This window comes from Leptidea sinapis, chromosome 29, assembly GCF_905404315.1.
Source record: "Leptidea sinapis chromosome 29, ilLepSina1.1, whole genome shotgun sequence".
In the NCBI taxonomy this organism is placed as follows: domain Eukaryota; kingdom Metazoa; phylum Arthropoda; class Insecta; order Lepidoptera; family Pieridae; genus Leptidea; species Leptidea sinapis.
Window position 1 is genome coordinate 10,841,842 of NC_066293.1, and position 26,207 is coordinate 10,868,048.

Here is a 26,207-nt window from a genome sequence, read left to right on the forward strand (position 1 = left end):
ATAAAACATTTAAATTTATTTATAGATAATGCCTGAACAGTGGCTGGGACTTGAATACATAAGTATAAGAGTGAAGAAGTGTATACATTTACCCTTAAAGCTATTATGTATCTTATGAAGCCTACTAGAATAAGTTCCAAGCAATCCCTTATTTCTAGTATTATAATAATGAAAATCACTATTAAGTCTACATGTATCAATGTTTTCTCCACATCATTACAGTTTATTTTGTGTTATTTATGCGAATTGCGTATCCTCTCGTTAAATACTCTCAACCAAACAACATATCGCCTCAATGTCTGTTTCGTCGTTCCAGACTCCAGTTCCATGGCGTCAGTGCTCCTGATTTGACATTTTCCTTGATTGACGTGTACATTTCCTAATCCTCATTTTTGCACGGGTTTCGTTTGACGTAAATCTATGACTTGTGAAGTGTATTGACTAAAATGTATATAAAGTGTGTGCTATTATTTGTTTATGTTTTGTGTGTTTCAATAAATGGTAAAAGTTCGGAGGAAAAAAGGAGCCAGGAATCGAGAGTACATCATGTGAAGGTATCTTTTATTTTTTTTTATGTCAACGATAGCATTTTAGTGGCAATTATGGGCGGTGCTGATAAAAAAGCATAGTTATATTAAATATACTCTAAAGCTTATAATATCCTTTTGAAATAGATATATTTGCCACCACGTCGTAATTTCTTTTATGACAAAAAAGGACGAGACAAGCAGGACGTTCGGCTGACGGTAAATGATACGCCCCGCCTATTACAATGCAGTGCCGCTCAGGATTCTTGAAAAACCTAAAAATTCAGAGCGGCATCAATAATTGCGCTCGTGACCTTGAGACAAAAGATGTTAAGCCTCATTCGGCCAGTATTTTCACTAGCTACGGCGCCCCTCAGACCAAAACACAATATTGCATGCTTACACATTACTGTTTCACGGAAAAGGCGCCGTTCTGGTATCCATAATCTAGCCGGCATTCTGTGCAAAGAAGCATCCGACTGAAAAATGCCCTTAGCCGCCTATTACGATACCTTTGGGCCTTGGACTGCCCTAGTCCTTTGTAATGGATATCACAAGACTTGCCCATAAAACAAACGACCTAACACTGAGTGGAGTAGGAGGCCAACAGTGCCTTTCTCAGATTTATGAATTCTAAAACATCATACCATCGCGCTCACGCGGGCTAGACTATCATTAGTGTGATAAAGACAACTGCAGATCCGACTAAAATTGTGAGTAATGGTTACAAACTCTAAAGTCAGGATTTCGTAATTGTAATGAAATATTGGAAAGCTAATGGGAACTTTTTAATATTTTAACCGACTTCAAAAAGGAGGAGGTTATCAATTCGATCGGTATTTTTTTTTATGTACACCGATTACTCTGAGATTTATGAACCGATTTACGTAATTTTTCTTAGTTCGATGCAGAATAGATGCCACTTGGTCCCATAAAAAAACCGACTTCAAAAACAAAGTATCAAATAACTAAAAATTTAATTTAATACATCTTTACCTTTAATATTAATAAAATACTATTATTTGTATGTGCTACATATTGATAGCTTTGAAGTCGGTGCCAAGCCAAATGTAAATAGTAAGTACCTACACACGACACGCGTGACTTTGAGCATGATAGCTTCGTCTAGAACAAAACAACCAAAGCGAACAGACTCGCGTGGCCAACCTATAATAATTACAGTAAGTAAGCTGTTTTTACTATTAAGTTTTATTTTGTTTAGGGCTTGGCACCGATTTAAAACCTATCAATATATAGCACACACGAATAATAGTGTTTTATTCATATTAAAGGTAAAGGTAAAGTTATATAAATTAAATTTTTAGTTATTTGATACTATCAGTTTTTTTGTCGGTTTTTTTAAACGTAGTTTTTTTCATCTATTATTGTTGTCAGGTTTGTAAACTAAGGTTTTGCTTTAGGCGTTAAATGATTAGGCCATTATAAACACTTATTTAGCACTTAAAAAACAAATATATCAAAAATAGACAGCGAGACACAGATAATGATGACATTGATCTTATTTGAAAATCATTTTAAAATAGCGACTAAGGAAAAAAGAGTCAAGTAGGTTTGTATGACATAATGGTCATTAATGTTTCCTGTTAAGGCTAGCTTACACAGTGCGAGGTGGCATACGCGTCTTCCTGCCGGGTAGCAGAACTGTGGGAACCCTGCTGTTTAGAAGTAACTTACAAGTACTTCATACGTGCGAGTTGGATTGTAGCTCGCATGCGAAGTACTTCAAGATATTTGAAGTGATAACTTCTTTGGGGGGTAAACCGCTTCGTAAACCGCGCGCTAGATGCCCACGCAAACCTGTGAACTTATTTGAAAAACCTTCTCGCAGAACTATTTTGGGGATCAATTCACCTGTGTCGCGATTATGCAAAATTATAAACGCTTATATAAATGCTTAGACTCATTAAGTGATTCGTTGCCAAGGTTTCGCAAAAATGTATTGTAAATAAATAATTTATAAGTATTCTTGATTTGTTTAATACGTTTATCTTGACTTGTTTAGTAGATTTTGTTAATTTCTTAATTTCATTACATTATAGAATGGTAGTTTTATAATTTATACCTATTTTATGTAACTATTTCACACATAATTTAGCATGCGGTATTCACCTCAAAAGGTAATGCATTTAGTAATAAGACCCTTGTAAATTAGCATAATAATTATAAATGTATTATTGTAATTACCACTGGTGAATCTAAATAAATAAATAAGTAACGTAACGCGTTACGGCGCAAGTCTGTCTGACTTCCCTTTCTCTCACGCATACGGCAGCGGTCGGCAGGCTCCTTCTCTCTCACTCTAACCAATTAATTGTTACTTTTATAGGATTAAATAATGGTAGTAATTACTAGAGTAGATAATTATGCAGTGATACATATCACCGTTTTTTTTCCCATTCAAACATGTTGACGAACACGATAAACAATATTGAGAGCGCTTAATACTAGGCAGACTATGACTATAAGACTAAACTTATCGTGTAGACAGCTCAGGCGATCCGAGCTACTAGCATACGAGTCGTCAGACCGAGCAGTTATCTACTAGCAGTAGCTCGCACTGTGTGAACCAGCCTTAAGAGAAGTGACATCTCTCGTAATCAATACACATTGTAAATACAATTCAATAATAAAGCAATTTTAAATGAATGTTCATGATTTTTTAACTAACGTGTGTGAGTGACTTGACATTTAAGAGTATTTCTGTTGCATCGCTTCACATAGATTGTTATTAAAATAAATTAAAAAGTGATGGTACTGTAAATATTGTGTAATATAAAACGTTCACAAAAATCTTCACCTTTTTGCTCTTAATAGTGATTTTCATTATTATAACATTAGAAATATCGAATAAGGGATTGCTTGTGACTAATTCTAGTAGGCTTCATAAGATACATAATAGCTTTAAGGGTAAATGTATACACTTTTATAATAAAGCTACTGTTCAGGCATTATCTTTAAATAAATTTAAATGTTTTATTAAAAAATGTGTCTGTCGTAAATCCTACTACTCCACAGCTGAATATCTAAGTGATCCGGCAGCCTGGAACTAGATTAATATTTTTTTATTGCATTAGCAATGACAGTACAATATTGTATATTTTTTTTTGCGTTTATTTAAGGTCGCTTTTTAACAACAAGGTCATTAGTGACCACGGTATTTTACAAATACATATTTATATAAATCTATAATTTTTAAAAATTCTAGTGTTCTTATACATCCATCTTGATTTAAACAATATTTTATACTATTCGGAAGATTACATTTAATTTTTACATTATAATAAGAATTACACTCAACTGACAGGTGTAACACAGTTAAGTCTAGTCCACATTTGTTACATTTGTTCCTTTCGGATTTCGTAATTAAATGAATGTGAGTTAAATTTGAATGTCCAATACGGAGTCTAGTAATGGCTACTAGGTCAATAGATGGGAAGGCAGTAGGTGGTTTTTCAAAAATAGAATTTCGTATCTGCATGAGATTGCTTGTCTTTTCTGATAAATATCCCAAAGTTTTCTAACTTGAAGAAACTTTTAATTTCAGATTGACTTACTTTAACTAATTGATCAATTTGACTAATACTAGTTGCGATTTTAGCTTCACGATCTGCCTTCTCATTTCTGATTATCCCTCGGTGGCTAGGAATCCAGATCAATTCAACTTGAAAGCAATTTTTAATTAGGTTAAGCAGTTTTTGTTTAATTTCTATAATAAGTGGTTCTATGTTATTAATATTTTGTAAAGCTGTTAAACATGATTTAGAATCAGTATAAATTACTATTTTATTACAATTTGGTTCATTTTTGATTAATTCTAAGGTTTTGAGTGTAGCAATGGCTTAACAACTAATGGCACAGCCTGACCTACCGTTTATGATTGAGCCATCTGTATAATAAATCTTACTATGTTTATATTTGTCATTAATTTCGTGAAAAAGGTTTCTGTAAATGTACTGTGGTGTGTCTTCCTTGAAGTTTTCTGCTATTTCTAAATTAATCGGGAGTTTTATATCATCGCAAGGTGGTATGGCAGATATTTTCTTATTAAAAACAGGAGGAATAACTAGATTTAGTTCAGTTAAATACTTTCTTACTCTTATTCTTAAATGTTGTGGCAGACTGCGTCGAAACTGAAATTCCAAATCTAATGTTGTTTTTTTCGAGTAACATTTAAACGTTGGATTTTTGGGTTGAACTAATATATTTGCTGCATAGACTATGCTTAGTTGTTTTCTTCTGAAATTTAACGGTGTTTCTCCGGCTTCAGCTAAAATGCTTTTAACAGGACTAGTCCTAAAAGCACCTATGCTAAGTCGAAGAGCTGTATTATGTATGCCTTCTAAAGAATTTAAGGTACGGTTTTTAGCTGAATCATATAATGCCGATCCATAATCCAACTTTTGTCTTATTATTGCCCGATAGGTATTCAACAAACATTTACTATCGGCTCCCCATTTAGTTGATGATAATATTTTAATAATGTTTAATCTTTTATGACATTCAGTTTTTAACTTATTAATGTGTGAGATCCAAGATAATTTTGTATCAAATGTTAATCCCAAAATTTAAGCTGTTTTAACTTCTTTAATAGTACATTCGTTTAATTTTAATAGGTAATTTTTGTGTTTTTTTCTTTTATTTGAGAATATAATAAACTCAGTTTTTGATTTTGAAAATTTGAATCCAGTTGTTTCTGACCAATTTTGTATTGTATTTAAAGTATTTTGAATTAGTTTCATAGTAGGTTTAAGATTTTTACCACTATTTTATTAAATCATGTTATTGTTAAATCATCCGCAAATAGTAGACCTTTTACTGGTTTTGAAATATTACAGAGGACGTCATTAATAGCTATAAGAAATAATATAACACAAAGACGGTTCTTCAGGGTTCGGTAACCCTGAGGCAAATCATTTTCTATAAGGGTAGATTTAGATAATACATCATTTACTCTAACTTTAATTGTTCTTTCAGTCAAAAAGGTTTTAACAAATGCCAACGTATTTCCTTTTTATATCCATTTGTTGTAAAAGTATAAGAACTCTGTGCTTCCAGACCATCTCATAGGCTTTTTCAATATCTAATGCCAAGGCTACCAAGATGTTATCATTTGCAAATGATTCCAATACTTCATTTTCGATACACATTAAATGATCGATGGTTGATCTAAACTGTCTGAAACCATATTGAAATGAAGAAATATAATTGTTTGTTTCTACATACCATCTAATTCGTCTGTTAATAATTTTTTCTAGGATTTTGCAAGGGTTACAAGTTAAGGATATAGTTCTATAACTTTTTTGTGAACTTGGTATTTTTCCGGGTTTTAATATTGGAATCACCACAGCCTCTTTCCAACTGTCTGGGAATACTTCTTTTAGCCAAATAAAATTGTATATATCAAGCAAATAGTTGAGACCGCTGATAGGCAGTTGTTTAATTATTGTATTGGGGATGTTATCTGGTCCGGGACTAGTATTTCCTACTTGTGAGAGGACAAACAAAAGCTCATGCATTGATATTTCTTATCAATGCATGAGCTTTTTTTTTGTTTGATTGATTGGATTCGAGTTATTGTCTAGTTCAAAATTAGATTGACCTGTTTTTTGTGAGGATTTGTATTTAATAAAGTTTTCGTTATAGTTTTCCGAACTCGAATTTGAGGCAAATGTTTCAGCTAAAGTATCAATGGTTTTTTTTGGTGGTATCATCTGCTTTTTCAAGTATTTTTTTTATTAAAACGAGATCTGTTATTATTAATCTTGTGTATCTTTTTCCACATTTCACCAACTGGTGTTTTGTTAGTAATAGATGATACCCAGCCCTCCCAATGTTTCGTTTACTTTCTTTAAGTATTCGCCTACAATTAGCTCTCTTTTTTTATGTATCTTGTGTATCTTTTTCCACATTTCACCAACTGGTGTTTTGTTAGCAATGGATGATACCCAGTCCACCCAATTTTTTCGTTTACTTTCTTTAAGTATTCGCCTACAATTAGCTCTCTTTTTTTTAGTCGATTTTTAAATTTGGATTTTGATCATTTCCTGCACATTTTCTGTACGTTCTAAGAGCTTTCTTTGTTTCTTTAACTGCTATCCTACATTCTTCATTCCACCATGGTAGGTTTTTCTTTTTATAATTACCGGATGTTTTAGGTATTGAGCTATTGGCTGCTTGCGTAATAATTTCAGTAAACTGGTTTACAATATTAATGATAGAAATTTCTTCGTTAGTTTTTAAATCTGCTAAACTACATATTTTTATATCAACCTCACATTGAAATCTTGCCCAGTCAGCATTGTGAAACTTCCATTTCTGTGGGAACCTTGATCAATCTTCTGAAACAATCAAACAAAGGGGATTCCAGAATTTGTGATTCAATGTGAATCAAAATTGGAAAGTGATCTAGTGCGTTCCAATCAAAATAAGAAACTATATTTTGTGAAGCAATAGTTAGATCTATAGCACTTGTACGTCCCGTGTTGCTATTGAAATGTGTTGGTTGTCCGGATATTAATAAATTCATATCGTTGTTGTCATCCAACCAGTCTCCAACTAATCTCCCTCTAGTGTCACATTATTCGGAACCCCAATAGAAGTGATGACTATTAAAGTCTCCCATAATAATGAAAGGTGTCTAGAATTGAGAGATCAAGTCATTTAAATCTTTTATGTGTAAGGGACTACTATTAGGGAGATAAATATTGCATATTGTAATATTTATTCGGAATTTTAATTGAATTGCTACTGCCTCTAGTTGTGTGTTTAATTGTTCTTGACATGGGATCGTACTTGGTTTTATTAAAATTGCTACTCCACCACTACCTTTACTACTTAAAGTTCGATTTTTATAAAATACATCATAACCCTTTAAGGATGCACAATGGCTAGAAGTGAAATTAGTTTCTTGTAAACAAATGCAGACTGGACTTACCTGGTTAATCAATAATTTGATATTTTCTAATCTTTTGTAAAATCTGTTTACATTCCATTGTAAAAAAATCATAAGAATACAATCAAAAAAATATGAGAAAAGAAAAAACAAATATATATATATAGAAACAGTTTGTCACATAGTTAAGAGCTTACAGGGTCATTTGATATTTCATGAAGTTTTCTGGACAGTCTCTCGGGAGCATCTATTTTTCAGGCTTTTATTCATTTTAACATACAACTTGTTGCACATAGCAATAAGATCTTTAATATTATTAGTGTATAAAGAAACCACTTCTTTCACATTTTGTTTTCCTTTTATGTTATCCATTAAACTTATGAACTGGTCCAAGTCTAAGGGAAACCTTTCTTTATCTAAATCTGTTAATTCCTTTTGTATATCTTTCCAGACCTCTTCTTCGTCTCTAGAATCTATTTTTTTTTATTTTTTCTTAGCTCTTGTTCTATTCTCTATATCTTCTAGTGAAATGTTGCTGACTGACTCGTCAGTTTCAAAATCATCTATATCAAATCCGTCTTCTTTTGAGCACTGTTCTTTTGGTTTTATGAAGTTTACTGCTGAAGATTCAGTTGTAGTAGGTGAGTGGATACGTTTTATTCCTTTTGCATTAACTTTCTGTGGTTGTAATACGGTTTCCGGTACAGGGGTTGTTGATGTTTCTTGAGTAATAATTTTGTTTAAGTCATCGTTTCTTTGAAATGTATTATTAATCTCTTGCAATTGAGATTCTTCAAATTGAGAGTTAATTTCTAAGTTAGCAGTAACAATTTTTCGCCAAATGGCCCATATTATTGCAGGATAAGCATTTAAGTGTGTCAGTGGAAATATAGATCCAATAATTTGTATCCTCAAAGGTTATCTGGACTGATTCTGGCAGACGCTTTTCGTCTTCAGGTGATACATATAATTGTCTTCTGAAACTCAATATGTGAGAAAAGCCCGTGTCTGTTACTCCAATTTTCATAAAGGTAATTGAAGACATTATTTTAACTTTAAGTTCTTCGAATTTCCTTTCAATTATATAATGTGGGATGACAGGGCAAACATTCGACAAAACAATTATTTTGTTTCTTGTAATTAATGGTTTAATTTCTAGAACTTTACTTTGGACAGTAATAAACTTTCTTTCTATGAGGTCATCTGCCGTTTTTTTTGTGTCCATATAGACACATATACGACCCTTTGATATGCGAGATATAAAACGAATTACTGTCGTAGGTATTACATACGATAACGCAAGTAGGTACTCCCTGAGCATAACTCCATCGATTGAATCGAAAAAAATGGCTCGTTCTTTCTTTGGAAAACATGTTGTCGAAGTAATGTTGGTTTGCATCCATAACTTGTAGTTTTAGACGTTGTTTGTTGTAAGTTAGGAATTTGTTGAGACGTTGGGTTTATTGGATACATTGGGTTGAGGTTCATTTTAGTAGGGGCTCCTGATTAACAGGAGTTCCCCTTAACTTTACACAAATAATCAAGATTGTAATACTGGGAGAGTTTCTTGCAGTACTGCTTCTCTCTCAGAGCGCCATTTGTTCCCGAAGCCGTAGTAGTGTCTAGTTTATAAGAAATGACATCAAAAAGAATTCTAAAGGAATCAATTTTGAGAAAATAAATGTCTTTTATGATTTCTTATGACTTTTATTGATTTAAAAGAGCGGCCACGAGTTACTTGCCACTTGTTATCATTAAAGCTCAACATTTTAATGATGATGATGTATCAGAAGCACAAAAATCAGTGATAATGGAACGAAGTGATAGAAAATATAATTGCAAGTTAATAATACGCAAAATGAATTTTATATCTTTATATATTACCAGTGAAAACATCCCACAGAATATCATACGATCTCATTTCACACACAACAATTTTTATCGTCTGTCGCTTTATACTTTATGATCAACCATTAATAATGATGACAGAAAAATTATTTGAATTTTAAATTTGGAACGCGTACCGATAGACAAAATAGCAAGCAGATAGAAGCAGCTAAGATAATATATTTTTTTTAAACTGTCTTATGTCCCAGATTCAGACATCACTAGAGCATCTTTCAAGATGGCGTCTTTACTAGTCTTTACCGCTGGTTGAAATTATATTAAACGCATAATTGGACGTTAGTTCCTGAAAAACGTTCCAAGCCACAAACATCACATTTTAAGGAATTCGTGTTTAAAGTTTAATAAATATTAGTGTATTCCATATATGTTGGTTGGGCTACTAAGTCATGATGTCATTTAAAGAGTGACAGTAGGACTGCCATTTTTGATTAGTCCGTTAATATGAATCACGTGACCAGTTTTATGTTTTCAACTCAATTTCGACATGATTGTGGTTTGGAACGTTTTTCTGGAATTACGTCCAATTTAAGTTCGTTATTTTTATTTATATTCAAAATGCACCGACAACCACATCATAAATATAAATTTTATAGTATTATTTGAAGTATTGAAGACAACTTTCTGTGAATCTGATGGTTTGTGACTACCGCCACCACCACCAGAGAAAAATTAAAACGAAAGCCTTTTATAAAATTGTTTCATTCAGAGGTATGGAACCTCTATTTTAGTTGATAATCGGGCCTATAAGCCCTGGACCCTTCATCATATTTAAATCAAATAAAATGTGTTAATATAGTTTTCCAATATGTATGTAATGTAAAACGCGCTTACAGTATTTGTTTCCATATTGTTAGCATGTTTAATATTTATTTTTAACGAGGCTCATTTCCTCTCCCTCCTTTTTTCCTAATCCGCGATCACAAATCGTATATTTATATATTATACATATGTATATACATATCTATGTATTTATTTACCTTAGTTTTTAAGTTCTAGTCTTTAGTCTTAAGTTAGGTTAAGCCATAGGTGGAGGACAAGGACAAAATAAAAATCGGCTGGGGTCATCTGCAGAATCAGGAGAACAGAACATCCTATAGAGTGCTTCAAATGTTGGAGATACGGTCACTTATCCAGAAAATGCACAATAAAAAGGCCATAGGATCATGGTTTGCAAGAACGACGCCTCTTGTACGCTTATGCACTGAAAATGGCAACAAAAAAGACTGCACCCATGTTGTGGGTTGTGGCAATTGCCTAGTTGTTCGAGCTCCGCTCCAGATGGTTCAACGGAAACAAAAATGGTAAAGATCTTTCAACTCAATCTCAACCTTTGCGAAGTTGCACATAATCTGCTTACAGAGACTACACAAAATATACAAATTTAAAAATAAAATTAAAACAACATAAAAATAATAAATTGCGTGAATGCTAGACATTTGTTTCGCTAACCAGTCTGTATCGCCCTGATCGATAGTACAATTGGTTGGACGACCTGTATAGCCGAGTGGTTAGCGATCCTACCTACAAAGCTAGAGGTCCCGGGTTCGAATCCCGGTAGGTGCAAGCATTTATATGATGAATATGGATGTTGGTTTCCGAGTCATGGATGTTTAAATGTATTTATGTATGTTTATATGAATTTATGTATGTTTAAGTAAGTATATTGTATTAAATATATCATTGTCTTGTAACCCATAACACAGGCTATATATGCTTAACTTGGGGCAAGATAATTTGTGTAGAAAGTGTGTCAATATTATTATTATTATAATTGGAAATGTAATACACAATAATTATAATATATAATCCAATCAGATTTGTTCTCTGGGTTTGTCGGTCTCACTTGATATATTTTTACATACACGTGAATATCTTCAATATGACACTTTTGCTTCTAAGTCAATTCACACATCCCACACAATCAAATATAACCTGTACAATGACGCCACAGGCCAGGAACAATAATTTTTATCGTTTACTATCGCAATTCAGTTTTATGAGCGGGTATAAATAATAGTGACAGAAAATCTGTTTGATTTTAAATTTAGAATAAGTACCGATAGAAAAACAATTTATGTTTATTATTTCAATACTAATATCACGAGTTCTCAAATTTTAAGCTTTGTAGCTATAGACGAGTGGGATCTCTTTCTTGGCGCTAGGACCCTGCAGAAGTGGATGTGAAGTGATTGAAATGACAATCGCAATCAATTCATATATATACATAATATACCATTACATACATACATTACAATTTATGTATATATTATCTAAGAGAAAGCAACTTGGTATCCAAACGCGAAAACTTTACTGGCTCATTGGACGAAAGTCTCAATTGTCTCTCCAAAACAAAATACTTATAAACAAGGCAATACTGAAGCCCTTCTGGACGTACGGAATCCAACTGTGGTGTACTGCATCCCATTCAAACATTGAAATCATACAAAGGTTTCAAAGTAAAGCACTCCGCATGATAACCAATGCCCCCTGGTACCCAACGAATTATTACATCGAGATCTACGCCTGCCAACTGTAAAACAGGAAATTGTATGCCATACCAGAACCTACAAAGAGCGCATCGAAAGACACCTAAACACTCTGGCTCGGCCACTTATGGAAAACCACAATAAAGCGCGACGGCTAAAATGCAAAATACCCCAAGATTTAATACAATCAGTTTAATACACAGTAAACACAGCTACTGTTTTAACATTGAGGATGTGACACGGGTAACATACCGAGCGCGCCAGCAATAAGCACCAACCAACATACTGCTGAATGTCCCACAAAGGAGACAAATAAAAAAAGGATAACAAAAAAAATTTATATCTTAATCTTAATCTCATATATAAAATTCTCGTGTCGCGGTGTTTGTAGTTAAACTCCTCCGAAACGGCTTGACCGATTCTCATGAAATTTTGTGTGCATATTGTGTAGGTCTGAGAATCGGACAACATCTATTTTTCATCCCCCTAAATGTTAAGGTTAGTTCAGCCCATTTTTTTAAATTTTAAGATAGATTATTTATTTTTTATGATACAACTTTAAAAAATACACACAACATCAAATTTTCACCAGTCTACGATAAACACCTATTTTTCTATCGCGATTTTTATATTATTCTATTACATCCACAGATCAGCAATAGGGTTGCGAGATGGCAATGGATTTTTATATTTATTACTTTTATTTATTAAATTCGGAAATAGAAATTGCAAATGAATTTGATAAATACTTCTCCGAAATCCCGATTGTCACGACCAAATACCTTAACTCTTCGCCAAAAGCAGCATATGATATGCTTAAATTACACGTACCAGGATCTTCCACTGATTTGAAATTTAAGTATGTTACAGGTAGCGATATAATAAAAATCTTCAAATTAATTAACTTAAAAAATACAAAAGACCTATGGGGCCATTCGACTAATATTGTCAAATACATACTTGACATTGTAGCACCTGAATTAGCAATAATATTTAATGAATGCATAGATGAGTGTGTGTTTCCTGACCTCATGAAATACAGCAAAGTTATACCTTTGTTTAAATCGGGCAGTTCTTTTGACCCTGCTAATTTCAGACCTATTTCAGTGCTGCCTGTTTTTAGTAAAATTTTTGAAAAACTTTTGCTTCAACAGCTACAAATGCATTTTTGTAAATTAATGAACAAAAATCAGTTTGGTTTCACAAGGGGCTTACCAACAATCAATGCGGGTACTAGACTCATTGAGCACATCTTTGACGCTTGGGAAGAGTCACAGGATGCATTGGGCCAAAGCATTTGACTGCGTCCACCATGAAACTTTACTCCTAAAACTTAAACATTATGGAGTGAAAATAGAGCCCTAAATCTGTTATAATCATATTTAAGCGAAAGAGTTCAGATAGTCGATGTAAATGGCAAACGGTCTTCGGGTAAACCTGTGGGAATAGGTGTTCCACAGGGTTCTATTCTCGGTCCTTTCTTGTTTCTTATATATATTAACGATCTACCGTTTGTGGTAGATGATAGCCATGAGATTGTATTGTTTGCTGATGATACTTCACTTATTTTTAAAGTGAAGCGACGTGCGGATATTCATGACGAGGTTTACGCACTATCTTTGAGAGTGCATTGTTTACAATGCACTCTCAAAGATAGTGCGTTGCACGAATAATCTGCACTTAAACAGTAAAAAAACAAAGTGTTTACGGTTCATTACACCAAACATAGCCGAGGTACAAACCAACGTACTTATAAATGACCAGAGATTGGAACTTGTGGACACTACGGTCTTCTTGGGTATCACGTTAGATAAAAAGCTTGAGTGGGGTCCACATATTGCCCATCTAGCAGATAGACTCAGCTCTGCGGCATATGCAGTTAGAAAGATTAGAGAGTACACGAATGTTGCGACCGCTAGATTAGTGTACTTCAGTTATTTCCACAGCATCATGACGTACGGCATATTACTATGGGGTCATGCTGCTGACATTGATATAGTGTTTGCTCTGCAAAAGGAAGCTATTCGTGCTATATATAAGCTTGGTTATAGACAGTCTCTCAAAGAAAAATTTAAAGAAATAAATATTATGACTGTTCATTGTCAGTACATTTATGAAAATTTAATATATGTTCACAAAAATCGTGACCTTTTTGCTCTTAATAGTGATTTTCATTATTATAACACTAGAAATAAGGGCTTGTAACTAATTCTAGTAGGCTTCATGAGATACATAATAGCTTTAAGGGTAAATGTATACACTTCTATAATAAAGTCCCAGCCACTGTTCAGGCATTATCTATAAATAAATTTAAATGTTTTATAAAAAAATGGCTCTGTCGTAAATCCTATTACTCCACTGCTGAATATCTAAATGATCGGACAGACTGTACAATATTGTATATTTTTATTGAAAAGAGCGCAAAAAAAGAATGCTGGGAGAGTTTCTTGCGCCGCTTCTTCTCGCTCAGAGCGCCATTTGTTTAAGAAGCGGTAGTAGTATGTAGTAGTATAAGAAATGACATCAAAAAGAATTCTAAAGGAATCAATTTTGAGAAAATAAATGCCTTTTTATACCTCCTAAACGGCTGGACCGATTTTGATGATTTTTTTGTGTTCAAGTGAATTTGAGATTGGTGTGTGTCTTCAGGTGGATTCGAGGATGGTTTAGATTCACAATTGAACTACCTCCAAAACGGCTGGACTGATTTTGATGTTTTTTTTATAATGATTGTTTAGATTCTCAATTCCGTCCATATAATATAATTCTCCTGCTCATGTGTATGTTAGTGAACTCCTCCTAACGGCTGGACCGATTTTGATGATTTTTTTATGATGATTGTTTAGATTCTCAATTCCATCCATATAATATAATTCTCCTGCTCATGTGTATGTTAGTGAACTCCTCCTAAGGGCTGGACCGATTTTGATGATTTTTTTTATGATGATTGTTTAGATTCTCACTTCCATCCATATAATATAATTCTCCTGCTCATGTGTATTTTAGTGAACTCCTCCTAACGGCTGGACCGATTTTTCAAATTTATGACGTGTGTACAGGACAACGTCTGTCGGGTCCACTATTATTATAATAGAATAAATGAGAAACAAGTAAGAAATTAAAGTTATTATTTATTTTCGATTTCGTATTCTACAAAGGATATATAGGGTTTGTGATAACTACTAAAAAATAATTGTCAAAATAATTATTAATACGTACCAATTTTCTTTTTATTTATTTTTTATTTATAGCTTTATTTCCTTACATTTTTACATTTACCCCCTTATTCATAATGGTCCGCTAACTTAAAACAGCCGCTAAGGAGTGTTTTTTCTCATTCTGACTTAGTGCAATAGAAGAAGACAGAGTGAGAATTAGCAATGCTTTAAGTTAGCAGACTATTATGAATAAGGGGGTTAGATATTTACTTATAAATTGTATTTGTTAATATGTGTTAGTATTTCACTTTTTTAAATAAAAATACTTATTTTGTTAGTATAATTAGTTATTATTTTCGACATAAGGACCGCCTTTAGCGGTAAAAGCCTCCTCCAATGATTTCCACGCGTTCCTGTCTCTTGCAATTCTTGTCCACATCTTTCCTGCTGTTTCTACTATGTCATCGCTCCATGTCTTATTAGGCCCGCCTCGATTTCGTTTCCTATTTATAGGGTACCAGTTCGTTACTACTTTGGACCATCTTTCGTCTTTTGTTCTTTGTATATGTCCAGACCATTTCCATTTTAAACGTAGAACAGATAAGGCTACATCTTTTGTTTTGGTTTTCTTTCTTATTGTGATATTATTAATATTGTCTCTTATTCTTAGCCGCATATAACTTCTCTCAATTCCTCTCTGACAAACTTTAATTTTTTCTAAGTTTCTATAGGTTAGAGCCATGTCTGACAAGCGTAAGTGAGGCATGGTATTAAACAGGTCTCCATAGCTTTTGTTTTAACCTTCGTTGGAAAATTTGATTTGAAAATTTCTGTCATCGACCAGTATTTATTCCAAGTGCTTTTAGTTCTACTTTCTATTTCTTTCTCATTACAAGATTTGAATGATATAACATGCCCTAGGTTTACGTAATCGTCAACATATTCAATAATAACTATTAAATTAATAACGATAATTATTACGTATTAATTCATTATATTAAACAAACGGCACAATTTCTTTATTTATTTACCCAAGGTATCAGTTGAAGGCTTCGTCTCACAGGAGGCCAGTTAAGTGAGCACCACACCGGCGCCTTCTCCTGTCGTGAAGCAGTAATTTGCAGCATTAAGTTACGGTTTGAAGGGCGCCGTAGCTAGAAATATCGGCGCTAATAAGACTTAACATCTAATGTTTCATTGTGATGCCGCACAGTTTCAACCAAGAATCGCGCCGCTCAGGCCTGAGCAGCACTGCATTGTAATGGACAGGGCGTACCACTATCATCAGGTGAACTTTATCTTCGTCTAAAAGGTCACTATATCTCTAAAAAAAATAGGGAGTGAAAACTTGAACATTAACGTTGTGCATTTTTGAATATTTTGGAATGGTTAGGGAATAATTTCTCTTTAATAAAAGTACTCTAGCATTTATGTAGTTAAATACAATATTAATTTATTGCGCTATCGTACACAATTATGACAATTTATATTACATAAAAAATTTAACACTTCAGAACTATTACAATTATTTTACATTAAAAAGTTTATCACTTAGAAAAATCAACTTTCATCAATGATTTCAACGAATGTCTTACGAATTTTCGATCAGGCCTCGTGTCCCGACGCGAGTTAAACATTTTATTCCCATCCCAAGAAAAGTTCTCAACGCCGGTAAAGAAGATTTTACTTCAAAAACTCATATTTGAATTGATCATATTCTACTCGGGCGGAGAGGCGCATTGTAACCAGGACACTAACGTGGCACTGCAGATTAAAAACCTCTCAATTCTTGGCCTCAGAAATTGCAGAGCGTGTAGATTATGTAAGAGTGCAGATAAAACCCCGGTACACATCCTCTCTGAATGTGGTTCTTTAATGTGTATATGCAGCATCTCTTTGGGAAGTCCAAATACTAATAAACCATTTGAGATACGTCAGCTCACTGCAAAAGATATAACAAGACTCATGAAAAGATCTTAGCAGTGAGATATAATTAACAGTTACTATCACAATAGATCACATTGGTCACAGTGAAACAGGGCTGCACTGAACTGTATTAAAGCCACTTTAAAAACCAAAACCATATAATAATAATAATATCTTGACTCACTTTTACACAAAATAATCTTGCCCCGAATTAGGCATAGCCTCTGTTATGGGTTACAAGACAACGATATATTATATACGATATACTTACTTAAACATACATAATTATAAACATCCATATTCATTCGGCTAAATAGGTCGTCATATAGTACATAGTACTCAATATAAATAGATTGACATTGATATTGCTGACAAATATATTACATTCAACTTTATTCCTCAAATTATTATGCCGACGCTACCTCTGGTGTGACAAATCTGCGCGCACAAACGACTGGACTTGCATAAATAATACAATTTGAGTAATAATATCTAATGTATACTCTTGCCAAATGACGTACGAAATTATGAACAACTTATTATTTTACGAGCGCGGGGGCCTGCCCGTACGACATTCTCCTAGATCTTGTTTGCTTGGCCAACCATTCAGATAATTGACGTGAGTAACGTCTGTTCGCTTGAATAGTAGAACGCCTTTTTGCCCGGGCATAATAAGCATAGGGATTGTCCAGGCCCAAGGGTGTCGTAAAAAGCGACTAAGTGCATTTACCAGTGGGAAGGTTTCTTTGCACAGAATGCCGGCTAGATTATATTACGGCGAAGCAGTAATATGTATGCATTATTGTATTTCGGTCTGAAGAGCGCCGTAGCTTGTGAAATTACTGGGCAAAGGAGACTTCTTATGTCTCAAGGTGACGAGCGCAATTGTTGTGCCAGCAAAGGAGGACAAACGGAGGAGCATACGGATCACCTGGTGTTGAGTGATGACCGCCGCCCACATTCTCATCCTCTTCATAGGGATGACATCCTAACTTAATCCAGGTAAGCATAATCCAGGCAATTATACGTAAGAAGCTTCTCGTAAGAAGCGATACAGTCAATTTATGTCTCGGAGAGAAAAACAGAAAACTGATTCATTTACTTTTTTTAAAGAACTATCAGAGAAATGTGTACTATCTGCTACTTTTCTCCTTCGGTGCGTAATATAATAATTAATCCCACAAAATGCTATATATCACTCATAGTCACTCTGTGTCGAATGCGACAACCAATTACTTATCAATAGTACATCAATGGTAAGCTCCTAAGTAGAACTGGGTGTGACATTTGACCAAAGGCATACCTTCCACGACCATATAATAAAAGTCACTCAAGAGTTATTTGTGAGACTAGGGTTCTTTGAAGCAAGCTCGTGTGTATGGAATGCCAACTCAGTTAAGCTTGAAAAATTGCAAAAAGCATTTTTGGGTTTTCTGTAAGCGGAAACTACTACTTGTACCCGACGGCGTATCTCATCGGTTGCCTCGGGTACACTCTAGAAACCAGACGGGCTCTCGACCAAGCAACAACCTCACTGAAAGATGCCCGATGCTGTGAGTGTGTTTTCCTGACTATTACACTCGTAACAGAAATCACCGTCTTCTGGCGCGCGCTGTGGCGCCCGTGCCGCGAGTCTTGAAATTGTTTAATCGCCTCGTAGAAAAGCCCGCCCTGATACTGATCTTATTTACTGACAGACTTTAGGTGTTGGTGCAGTTGCTGCTCCAACTTTTTGAGTCCTCGCATAGTGGAAACCAGCAATATATAATGTAGGTAATGTTTGTAATTCCGTTTTAATAAAATAAAGTAATGGCAAGTCGTATTTTTCATACATATATGAATGATATATAGTGCACATAATAGAGTACCTATTAAGTACAACTACATACTAATACACGTTACATAATATAATACGGTGTCGTTTTTCTTAGCTTGACATTATTCTTTATGTGCGTTTTCTGTTATTTATAAAGTTTTCACTAATTCTTTCAAATCTGAGGCAAAATTCGATTTTATAGTCAGATGGGCATGTACATGAAATCTATGCGAAGTCGCGGTCAGCGGATCGTATGTAATAATCTTGATCGACGTATATAAGCGCGTTAGTTAACTGCAAATAGAATTAATGTTTACTAACACTTTCACGGCCCAATGCACCTTGCAACACCGACGCATTTCGCACCCAATTGTATCGAGAATCGATCTGGCAACCCTCCAACCGCACCGAAATAAACTTTCATAAATATCGTTTTATCTCAATTTCTAATGTCGCCTAGAGTGTTGTATATGACCTTTTATAAACCCACTTCATAAGAATTTGTTTTTTAAATAAAACACTATTTAAAGGATTACGTGTAAGTGTAACTTTGTTTTTACATTAGATTTTTGGGACTGAACCCCTGAAAACGAGATTATAATTATTAACTAAAATAATAATAAAAATATAACATTTACGCAAAAATCAAATGTAAAAAAAAATTACATTTACACACCTTTTAATTATTTAAATGTGTATCACGCGCGTTAACGTGTATATTTTTTTTTAAAGAGCGCAAAAGAAGAATGCTGGGAGAGTTTCTTGTGCCGGCTCTTCTCAGAGCGCCATTTGTTTCCGAAGCGGTAGTAGTATCTAGTAGTTATTAGAAATGACATCAAAAAGAATTCTAAAGGAATCAATTTTGAGAAAATAAATGCCTTTTAACCAAAGAAAATACAATTTGATTTTCTTTTTTTTCTGAAATTAGTTGTCTTTTTAACGAGATAAAGTTCCGAGTAAAAAACCTGATTGGCCGTCGTCGCTATTACACTCGTCACTTTGACACATAGATGTTAAGGCTGGGACCCGAGCCAACGGCCTTGATAAATCGAGCGGAGTTAGGTTTCCTCTCTCGCACAAGATCACCCCTGTTCTATTTCATAATCAGAATCATTTTTAATTTATGACAAACATGGTTCAATTATTTTACAAAAATACCAAAACTATGTAATGTTAAATAGTATTGGTAGACAGTAAATATTTTTTTTCATAAAATTTTTATCTGAATTGAATTATTAACATAGCTCCAACTGTAAAAGTTAGGGATAGTTTGGTAATATTTTTTCGGAAAGTCTATTAAAGATAGAAATGTAAAGAAAAAATGAATTTTCTTCTCATACTCGGTCATATAAATATTTTTTGTAAAAATAAAAGCTTTATATAAACGGTTAAGAAATGGTTTCAATTATGCGCTATTTTGGCTATTTCTTGAGATAGCGGCCTTAAGAGGGTCCTTCCGAAGTCGAACATGGTCAAAAGTATGTTGTTTCATCCACCGTAACCAGCAAGAGAAAGCGATAACATTGAACGAAAAATAGTGTGCAGAAATAACATAAAACTTCTTCTAGGAAATACGTATTTTTTTGTAATATATTTACAAATTAGTGACGTTAATGTTTATCATTTAGAATCTCCATTACATGCGCGAAGTTTCTGTGTTAATGTTTTCTTTACTTTTACAATTTATGAGTACATCATGAACGGCCACATTTCATATGATTTTTTTTTGTTTCAGAGCGACCCAACAGCGTTAATATTTGCTGATGAATTTAAACAGACAATTGAGAAATACTTATTCGGGATATGTCCACAAACATATAAGGTACTATTCGATTTTATTTTATTGAGGTTCTGCGTGGTGATCTTATTTTAAGCTATCACCGCAATGTTTGCAAGTTTTCTTTCAAGACACCATTGATATAATTATTGTTATGATAAAAACTTATACGTGGAAAAGAAAATACGGATGGTAGTGCCACGCAACTATCGTGTGTGTCACAAATATGTTAGAGTTCCGCAACATTGGGTCAGTTGTGGTTAGCTGCTTTCAGTGACGTGACGTTTTTACCGTAATGAAAAATAATAACCTTTATTAAAATTATAACAAATAAATAATAGTTTAACAGAAAAGCAAATTAAAAAGTAGAAAATTATATTCAATAAGTTTAAATTAAAATTATGTAATTAATAAAATATGTATTTTATTGTAAAAACGACAACAAATGAATACATCGCGGGGGCTGGACTTAGTATCACTTAGCACGAATTTGGATGTAAAAAATATTGTAGTTGATAGAGCTTTAGTCCACGATTATAATGATACCACTCTTATTACAAGGTAATGCACCGTTTTCAAGATAATAACAAAAAAAATCTTACCTAAAACAGGTAAATCACGTAAATAAACACTACATGAGCGCTGATATCGCAGCGGGAGGCTAAAAACTGTCATAAAAAGGCAAAGAGTTCAAGCTCATACATCCATAAATTGTAGGAACAGTGAAATGAAATGTAAAAAAAAGTCTGTTGCAGATAAAACGGCTTAAATTGTAAGAAAAACAGTGAAATGAAATGTAAGAAAAAGTCTGTGACAGATTGGCTTCATCAATAATTATTTTTATATAAAAAGAATAGAACCTAGAGTCGTGAAGTCCGTAAAAAAAACAACTATTTTTGGTTTATTTCCTATTATGTTTATTCCATGTTTAAAATCTCTTTGTTTAAAATCTATCGTGGTTACGTGAATGTTCCTGTGTTCTGTTTCGTGTTATTTGTGGTTTTTTTCGACGACTTTGGCTTATTTTCTGGACTTTGATTCTTTGCTTATACGTTTGACCTGCGCTCGTACACCGGACACCGATTTTCTGCTTTCCCGACTGATTTTTTCGAATTTACCGCGTTGCGTTTTGTTAAGATGTCGGACGCCGAACAACCCCAGCCATCAACTAGTCAGGGATTCCCGCCTTCGACTAATCAAGAACCTCGACCGTCAAGCAGTCGTGATTTTGTTGATGCCGATGAAACACCAATAAAACGGCATTACTACGTAAAATAATTAAAAGAGATGTGGAATTTAATTAAAGTATATCAACGATTGGGTACGCGCGAGCAAGTTCTTGCCTTTGCTGAGAGTAAAGGCATGATTCCAAGGCAAAAAAATTGTAATTATCATAAAAAACAAATGAAGATTGTTAATTCATCCAATCGGACTATGGGCTCTTTTATAAGCAATAAGAAAGCATGCAGATTTAAATCTTATGTTAGCCGAGGAAATGGTACTTGGTTTGACGGCATTCGAATAACATTACCACAAGTATTTTATTTAATGTATGTCTATACATTAAATAAAATACAAGCAAGCATGCAAGTGGAGTTACTATGATACTCAGAAGGAAGATTTCACAGAGGGAGAGCATTGCCTTTCTAGGGCAACTATAATGGACTGGTTCAATTATTGCAGAGAGGCAGTTGTTCTTTACCAGATGAATAGGCAATCATTTACTGGAAAGTTTGGTGGTCCAGGCAAAACTGTTCAAATTGACGAGAGCAAGTTCGGCAAAAGGAAGTTTAATAAAGGTAAGTTCTGACTAACAAAAATGCACGAAATAAAATAAACATGTCCTATTGCATATTGTGTATAGAATTAAAATGAAGTTTATTTTATTGTTTCAGGACGTCATATTGAAGGTCACTGGGTGCTGGGCCTTATAGAAGATGGAAGCGAAGACCTCCGTTTAGAAGTCTGCCCAGACAATATCCGCTCAGCCGATGTGTTGGTGCCATTAATAAAAAAGCATGTGGCTGAGGGCACCACCATACATACTGACTTCTGGCAAGCTTATGATTGTCTGGGGGATCATGGGTTCATAGTAAACCACAGTGATCCAGAGACAACATTTGTGGCTGCAGACGGCACGCACACTCAAAGAATTGAGTCACAGTGGCGTGTCGTCAAAAGGTTTTTCAAAAGGATAATTTCAATAATAGGGAAAATTTCACTGACTTAATATTTGAATATTTGTGGAGAAGATTCGTCGTGCCGAGCGTAGCGTGCAGCGGCAGCGGCTGGCGAGTGCCAGAACCAAATAGTAGGCGTTTCCCCCCGTTAACAAATTAGGGAAGGGGGAGGGTAGACTTTTATATCGGTTTTTCTTGAAAACTGTGTATTACATTGTAATAAGAGGGGTAGCACTATAATTGTGGACCAAAGCTCTATCAACTACAATTCATTAAAATTGGTTAGGTTAGGTTATGTTAGAACAGTTAAAACAACGCACGAGCCGAGCGTAGCGTACCGCGGCAGCGGCTGGCGAGTGCCAGAACCAAATAGTAGGCGTTTCCCCCCATTTACAAATTAGGGAGGGGGGAGGGTAGACTTTTATTTTGGTTTTTCTTGAAAACTGTGTATTACGATGTAATAAGAGTGGTAGCACTATAATCGTGGACCAAAGCTCTATCATATACAATTCATTAAAATTGGTTAGGTTAGGTTATGTTAGAACAGTTAAAACAACGCACGAGCCGAGCGTAGCGTGCCGCGGCAGCAGCGATAGATGTTTGAGGATTGATAAACATGAACAATAAACCCTTTTATAAATGTTTTCCTTTTATCTAAAAATAATTATTGATGAAGCCGTCTAATCTGTCATAGACTATTTTTTAGATTTCATTTCATTGTTTTTCATACAATTTATGGCTGTATGGGCTTAAACCCTTTGCCTGTCCAAATATTTTACGAAGAAACCAAAATCATTTCATGACAGTTTTTAGCCTCCCGCCGCGATGTCAGTAGTGTTTATTTACGTGATTTATCTGTTTTAGGTTAGAATTTTTTTCGTTATTTTCTTGAAAACTCAGGCACTAATGAATCGTAAACAACCTCACTGTGAGTTTACAGAATCCTTCAAGCAATTCACGATTATGATGCAAAATATGCTTTCTGACTTAAAGTCCGACTTAGACATTAAAATATCAAAAATAGGAGAGAATACTGAAAATATCCAGTTGGAATTGGACGCATTGTCTACATCTAGGAATGAATTCAAGAAAGAACTGTGTTCTTTACGTAATGTCGAAAAGAACACAAGTGAACAGGTTTTTCAGTTAAGTAAGAAACGAGAGGTTTTGTGTAAAGAAATGTTCAAATCTCTATAGATTTTTCTAACAAACTTAATGAAGATATCAAGCTACGTGTTTTAAAACTTGAGAAAGATATCGATACACTCCACTACGACGTCGTTATATGCGGTATGAGGGATCAGTTTTAAATGGTAGTGCGAGAACAAATGCACCATCGGGTTCGCGAGTGTTCGTGGACTTATAAAAAGCTCACAAGTTTGCTCATCCTCCGAGAGCAAAGCTTTGCGTGGAGTAGAAACTTGTTCAACCTCCCAAAAGATTTCTCAAAAGAGAATAAAGTGGTTGCGTAGTAATAGCGCATAAAGTATGCGACATTGCACGCGAAGATTCACGAGCGTTCGAAATAATCGGAGCGTGTAATATGGGCGCAGTTCCCATCAAATAAATCCGAACTTAGTCTGAATCGCATCAGGAGTACCAGGTGGACCCTGAACGTATCGTCGGCAAGAGGCGTGCGAGCGAGATAACGTAACATCGCCTCATTAATCGGTAATGTTGGTATGCGATCCGTAATGGTGTCCACAACGAGTGGGCGTGAGTCAAACTAAACATTACGGTTAAAAGGAGAATAAAATTGTAAGTTTGTTTACACATAGGTGATTAGAATGCAAAGTTACAAACGATTTTGTACCTTTAGGTATTGGAGGTTTAAATGATTTATTAGTTTGAGTTGAAGAGGTAACATTATTTGTGGGTGCGTAATTAAAATTATTATTGTTAGTGCGTTCTAGAATTTTAGTTTGTTCACGTATAAACTTAACAAAACTATCGTAAGTAGGTATCTGTTTCGAGCGAACAGAATGTTTAAACATACACGCGGTCTCTCGATCTATCTTTTGTAAAGCTAAATACAAAAAAATAAAATCCTTTTCATCTACTATTTTTAATTGATCGAAAGCCGATACTAAAGTTGTGTGAACTTATCTAAAAAAGTATTTGAGCCATCAGCTGACTGCATAATAATTTGTTGTAAATAAATAATACTTAAAGTTCGGCGATCTTAATACTTGTTTACTAATGTTTGGTAAATAAGATTAAAATTATCTCCAGTCGGTGTAATTCCGGCAATTGAAGACAACGCCTGTTTTGTAAGAATACCACACAGATAAAATACCTTTTCAGAATTACTCAATCCAGTGTTGTTGTGTACAGTGTTATTGTAACACTCAAAAAACGAAGGCCAAGACTTAAAATCTCCATCAAATGTTTGCAAGTTGATAGGCGGCAACTTTAACTTAGGTATCTGCGAATGTGACTTAGCGTTATTTAATATAGAACAATAAAATTCATCAAAGGCAATAAAAGAATTATAGTCTGGCTTATCATTTGGATATAACTCCAGTTTTAACAAGTGTAAAACATCTATGGACTTTAAAAATTCAGTACGTAATTGTTCAATACATATGGTATGGGTAGTATAAGTAATCATTGAACGACTATGAGGACGGCAGTTAGTGATATTCATCATTATATTATTATGTTTTATTATTTCAGTCCCGTTGGTTGCAGATGCCACTTGGCGGCAAGAAGAATGAAACCACCTTCGCCTGCGACCTGGACACAGATCACGAGGAACTCGCTGGAAGGTATAAAATATATTACATCAGCGATGGATTTTAAATCACTTTTTGAATTTTATTTTCTAACACAAGCAGAGTTACTCACGGTTTATGGTTGTGGGTACCGATTAGTTTCAGAGCATTCGGAGGTCTTTCATAAGGGTGAGTGTAGTGTTCGCGATAACGTCCCGACTCATACTGCGGATTTGTGCTCGTAGTGCGCGGCTTAACAATGCGGGGGGCGCGGGGTGCGACGGTGGTAATGTTGAGCTATCCGATGACTTCTTAGGAGCCCTTAGGATGCCTTCTTCTATAACATAGTTTTACAATATGCTAACGTATAGGCCAACAAAACGAACAAGAGAGAAGAAAATCTCTAACGGATATACAGCAGCATAGAAAACAAAAGCGAATCTATAGTTACTGTAACCGATTTTGATTGGCACGTCGTACACAGTCAGCCACTTGATATTAACTTTTCAGTAATTTTAATGTTAAACTATTGACTAACACACATATTGACAAATCAAAATTTATTACCCAATACCAGGCTGTCAGGTCGTCTATACCTGAGTATATTCTAAGTCTATGGTCTTCCTACAGGGATGGCACTGCCTTTATTGTCTCCAGTAATTCTATTATGTGTATGTTTTGTTTGTTAGTGTTAGTTGTCCAAATAAAAATAAAGGTTTATTTTTGTAGACTGGCAACACTCGCACTACGCGCGCATTCAGCGTCTCGCTCCGATTGCCTGCGACTGGGCACAGCATTGTCC

At 34.5% G+C, this 26,207-nt stretch overlaps 2 long non-coding RNA genes across 2 annotated transcripts; both read left to right on the forward strand.

Moving 5' to 3' along the window:
* The first annotated feature begins 491 nt into the window (after positions 1 to 491).
* Positions 492 to 26,207, forward strand: LOC126973449 (uncharacterized). The gene is made up of 4 exons (XR_007731354.1): positions 492 to 554; positions 20,470 to 20,556; positions 25,383 to 25,459; positions 26,135 to 26,207. It is a non-coding gene; the product is annotated as an uncharacterized LOC126973449 (long non-coding RNA).
* LOC126973451 (uncharacterized) lies at positions 20,861 to 24,818 on the forward strand. Its single transcript, XR_007731356.1, has 3 exons — positions 20,861 to 22,310; positions 22,407 to 22,977; positions 23,219 to 24,818. It is a non-coding gene; the product is annotated as an uncharacterized LOC126973451 (long non-coding RNA).